This window comes from Ranitomeya variabilis, chromosome 3 (assembly GCF_051348905.1).
Source record: "Ranitomeya variabilis isolate aRanVar5 chromosome 3, aRanVar5.hap1, whole genome shotgun sequence".
NCBI lineage: Eukaryota > Metazoa > Chordata > Amphibia > Anura > Dendrobatidae > Ranitomeya > Ranitomeya variabilis.
The window spans coordinates 673023759-673029681 of record NC_135234.1 but is presented as its reverse complement, the minus strand read 5'-3'; positions in this window follow the sequence as shown (position 1 = coordinate 673029681).

Sequence of the window (5923 nt, the reverse complement as noted above, 5' to 3'; positions counted from 1 at the left end):
GACGACTCCTCTGACGCTGCACAGTAGGAGGAAGGCTGAGGGAGAGCCGCAGATAAGTACTGCGCATGAACAAGAATCACCAATAAGCAGTGTGAAAGACTAGTGGAAAGCATGCCAAGATGCATGAAAGCTGTGATTAAAAATCATGGTTATTCCACAAAATATTGATTTCAGAACTCTTCCTGAGTTAAAACATTAGTGTTGTTCTTTCTAAATGATTATGAACTTGTTTTCTTAACATTATTTGAGGTCTGCAAGCAATGCATTTTTTTTGTTTTTTTTGACCATTTCTCATTTTCAGAAAATAAATACAAAATGTATTGCTTGGAAATTCGGAGACATGTTGTCAGTAGTTTATAGAATAAAAGAGCAATTTACATTTTACTCAAAAATATACCTATATAGAGAAGAGTCGGACAAACTGAAAATTTTGCAGTGGTCTCTTAATTTTTGCCAGAACTGTATATTCAGAATAGATCTGAGAGTATATTTTAATGAGAATAAGACTGATTAATTGTGAGTTCCAGTGAGCTGAGTGACTGCATTCTCGTAATCAAGACAAGAATTAATCAGAAGAACAGTAAGTTTTTTAAGTTTTCATGGAAAGAAAATGGAGAATTCTAGAGTTTTTTTAGGTGCACGTGCAAGGAGCCAAATATAACCCCCACACAATGGGCATGCTGTTATGGTACCTTTGAGAAATGCAAGCATCACAGTAAACTCATACTCAAATAAATCACCATTGTCAGACCCACATCGAGAGAACCACAATTTCAAGTTCACAAGCTCAAGAAAATAATATTGGGTGACAGCATCCAGGTAGTCAAAAAAAATGAAGTCTTTATTCACTCATTCCACACATACCAACTGCAAAACCACACTGGGGTATTAGTTATCTTCTGTCTCATCAAAGGTTGAGGTTCCTGAGATGATTACCATACTTTACACTGCATCTTTTTCTCCACCAATTTCGGCTAATCTGGACAACCATCTAATGTGTATAGGGGCTTCCCATCTCCAATTAGCAGAAGATGTCAGGGTCTTACAATTTGTGATCTACCATGCCAGATGCTTTAAGTCTAAAGGATGGATTGCTGTTTTTATTCAATGGACTGATACAAAAATCTAGATGTCGAATATTTCTATACTATGCCAATGTAAAACATGTTGCATATTTGTTCACCATTGTCTTCTGCTACAGATATCAAAGGCTTGGTTTCAGCCAAAGAAACGTTTGCATTGAATTTCTATGATATTCAGGTTTTTTGTGCCGGTTTCTTCTATGCACTCCAGCTTCCTTCCACAGTCCCAGACCATACTTGAAGGTTAATTGGCTTGCAATGTAATTGACCTTTGGATTCTGTATGTGCATCTGTTGTGGAGAAAATAGCGTATAAGCTCCAGTGAGGCAGAGACAGATGTAAGTGAAAACACTCTCTGCGCAGTGTTATATGTCAGTTCTATGGACAGGATAATAATGAAAAAATAATCCCCCTATAATATAAAGGATGTCAAGCGTAGCTGTTCAGCTAAGATTTCGTATGTCTGACAATGTCAAATATTCCATTGCAAAATTGGGTAATATACCAACGAGCAGGAAGACTCATGCCTCCTAAAGGGACTTTGTGGGATTTCACATTCATGGTTTATCCACAAAATGTGATCACAGTGGGTCCCATCCCATAGACCCCTCTGCTTGGCAGAACAAGTGTGCTGTAGAACTTTCACATTCAGAGAAAAAGGACTAAGCTGCAGTTCCAGAGACACCCGTGTCCAAAACTAGAGCAAGGAAGTTCTGGACCTCCAAAGACTGCTTTACCCTTTCTTTCTGCTAATTAGTGGAGCCATGATATAATGAGAACGTTTACAGAAATAGGACCTGTCACCAATCTTTAGTAACAAACAATTCTGGATCATCTTTTCTTGTAATTCTACATTTTTCAATTCTTTTGTCATTCCTCCAGAAAAATATGAATGCATTACCAACTGGGTAAAATATCAGCTGGGGGCATATCCATGCCCAATCTGACATTGTCAAATAATTCCCATCAGTGTGAGACTATATAGAAACACACCCCCTTGACAAATGAAAAGATAACACCCAATTGTCAATTCATTCAGAAATATTTATTAGGAATGCAGAGAAGAAAAGATGCCCCAAACTTGCTAGTTTACTGGTAATTCAGGTGTGTAAAAATAGCAAACTTGTCAGGAGTGGTGACAACTTAGAAGGTCACTGTGCAGCTCTGCTACATTTTTTGCATGTATTGTTAGTTCTTTCAATTTTAAGAAAAACTTTTGATAGGATGTATAAAGATTAAATTCTTAAAGATAGAGAAAATTTTTACATCGAGAACCAAGGGAATGTTTTATTTTTTTATTTCCTCAGATTTCTTCAACCGTAACTTCTTCATTTTTAGGATGGCAGTTTGACCTATTTGAGGTCTTGGTTTTTCAAGGACAAATGAGGGTTTATTTTTTAAACAATCATATAAAAACATCCATATAAAAAGCTGTGGATGGAGATTACGGCGACAGTGAGAGGTGCAAGTGAGGTGTGTGTGAAGTGTATGAAGGGGAAGTGTTAAGGCCCCGGCACACATAGCGATTTACCACCGATCACGACCAGCGATACGACCTGGCTGTGATCGTTGGTAAGTCGCTGTGTGGTCGCTGGGGAGCTGTCACACAGACAGCTCTCTCCAGCGACCAACGATCAGGGGAACGACTTCGGCATCGTTGAAACTGTCTTCAATGATGCCGAAGTCCCCCTGCAGCACCCGGGTAACCAGGGTAAACATCGGGTTACTAAGCGCAGGGCCGCGCTTAGTAACCCGATGTTTACCCTGGTTACAAAAAAAACAAACAGTACATACTCACCATCTGATGTCCGTCAGGTCCCTTGCCGTCTGCTTCCTGCTCTGACTGAGTGCCGCCGTACAGTGAGAGCAGAGCGCAGCGGTGACGTCACCGCTGTGCTGTACTTTCACTTTCACTTTGCGGCGCTCAGTCAGTGTGGGAAGCAGACGGCAAGGGACCTGACGGACATCAGATGGTGAGTATGTACTGTTTGTTTTTTTTGGTAACCAGGGTAAACATCAGGTTACTAAGCGCGGCCCTGCGCTTAGTAACCCGATGATTACCCTGGTTACCAGTGAAGACATCGCTGGATCGGTGTCACACACACCGATTCAGCGATGTCAGCGGGACCTCAACGACCAAAAAAAGGTCCAGGCCATTCCGACACGACCAGCGATCTCACAGCAGGGGCCTGATCGCTGGTACGTGTCACACATAGCGAGATCGCTACTGAGGTCGCTGTTGTGTCACAAAACTTGTGACTCAGCAGCGATCTCGCTAGCGATCTCGCTATGTGAGACGGGGCCTTTAGACACATAATCCTATGGGTGAGTTGCGTATATGTGTCCAATGTGTCAGTGCTATGTAAAGCTTATGTCCATTGTATGGGCCCATGTGTGTGGTAAGTATCCTTTGTGAGTGGCATGGAAGGCATGTGGCCTAAGAGTGTGCAGTAAGTGAGATGTGTCATATTTGTGAGAGGTCCATGTAAGGCTCATGTCCAATGTGTGTATGTGTGCGGCATGTGTCCTATGCGTGCGGTGCGTGTGAAACTTGTGTGTGAAAAGAAGATGGCAGGTATGTTTCCAGCAAGGGTGTAGACCAGGTGTGGCATGTAGCTTGTGTTTTCCTGGAGCTTGTGTGGCACTATGTCTGACAGCCACTCTATATAACTAACAAATTAAAGCTGCACTCTGACATATGTAAACATTGAATATTTAAAATTGGAACTGCATTGCTGCTGTAGAAAACATGTTAAAATATGAATGGCTTAGCGTACAAATTGGCCAATTCATGTGTGCCCAACAGCCCATGACAAGGCGTACCCCTTTGTTAGGACCCTAAACCTAACATGATGCCAGTCACCCAGGCTAAAAGCCTACAATTATAAGGGCAGGTAGGATCAAGCTCTGTTTAAAAATGCCTTAGGCTGATGGGAGAAGATCAGTCGGAAGCTTGTACTTTATCAAAAAAGAGTGCAGCTTTAAAGGGAATCTGTCACCCCCGGGACGTATATGACCTATTAATATGGGCACACAGGTAATAGAAATCTTACACTAGTCCTACCTGTATGCCTCATATTACTGGTCTTGATACTGAGAAATGTTATATTCTGTCTGTATGTTAATGATTTCTTCCAGACTCTGGGGCGTGCTGTGCCTGGAAGAAATCCCTGCCTCCTGCCAGTGGTGACAGATTCCCTTTAACTTGTTAGTTATATAGAGTGGTTCTCTTAGCTTGCACCTGTCCATACTTGTCCTTTTCTGTCTGGACATGGCGGTTAGTTTTGATATGTGTAATACACATCTTCTGACTGATCTCCTCCTATCAGCCTAATGAATTTTTAAATAGAGCTTGATCCTACCTTCCTATATAATTGTAGGCTTTTGGGAGAGGCAGTATGTTAGGTTTGAGGTCCCAACAAAGGGGTTCGCCTTGTCGCTGGCTGTTGAGCTCATGTGAATTGTTCAATTTGTGCGCTAAGTAGCTTAATTTTTTAACATATTTTCTATAGCAGTAATGCAGTGCCAATACCATCTATTTAATGTTTACATTTTATAGTGTTTCAGAGCGCAGCTGTAATTTGTTTGCTACTTTGTCTGAGTGGCACGTGTGCAGGATCTGTCCTATGTGTATATATATGGGTATGGTTTATATGTCAAGTGGGTGAATGGAGTGTGAACGGCATGGGTGAAGTGCGTGAATGAAATTTAGGTGACTAATATACATAAGAAAAAACTATGATTTTTCTTGTTTTTGTAGGGACAAGAGGTGATGCATACTGGACCACACAGCAACCATCCCAATCTTTCATCATTTGTATTTTGTATGATATGCTGTCTTTACTTTATACATAGGACATACCTTATAGACATTGGGATATTTACTATTTAATTACCAACTCACATCTTTGTAAATACATTATTGTAAATACACACCTGTACTTTGTATCTCCCCCACCTCATGGTAGATTGTAAGCTCTCACGAGCAGGGTCGTCTTATTGTGCTTTAATTATTGTATTGTTAACGCTGTTACTTATGACTGTTGCGTTTGAAACTGTCAAACTGTAAAGCGCTGCGGAATATGTTGGCGCTATATAAAGATTATTATTATTATTATTACTACTACCTTTTGTATACATTTGCTTGTCGTTGTCCCCCATTGGGTTACTCTGCATATTTTATTTTCGTCTATTTACATATCTACTCCAATAAAATAAATTATCTACAAGACTTCATAGCACAAGTTTTCAGGTCGTTATTGATAGATATTTGCGGTGTCTCAGTATTTATTTATTGATATATGCTAAGTTTTGTGTTGGTATTAAGGGAAAAAAAGAATGACCAGGCTGTGATCAAGGTCATGGAGGAAATATCTGATCATGATAATAGTCAGGGCTTCATTAACAATGTGGATCCTGCGTGTAAGGAGACTTATTCCAAAATCATTTTGTGTTGAACGTGGCGCTAATAGGCATCGCTGACATATACACTTTGGTTTTATGAAGTTGATGACATTCTGTATAATAATCCCCTACTCAGCACATCATTCATATCATTCATTGTCTTCATTGTTTGCTTAATTTGCTCTCTCCGAGACCTTGAAATGCCAGGCTCATGTGAGATACAATAGAGCAGTATCCACATATTAATCCCATAATTACCCAGCAGCCAGTGTGTGTATTACACCCATAGATCACACTGTGTTTACAATACTTGTGGGTTACATAGAGGAGATTGTGAGTTACAAATTGCTACTATTATCTTCTCATTGTGATCCTTCCATCCCCCTGGCTATTGGCCAGCAGCTAGTCACATGTCCCTCTGCCAGCAGCTCAGGTTT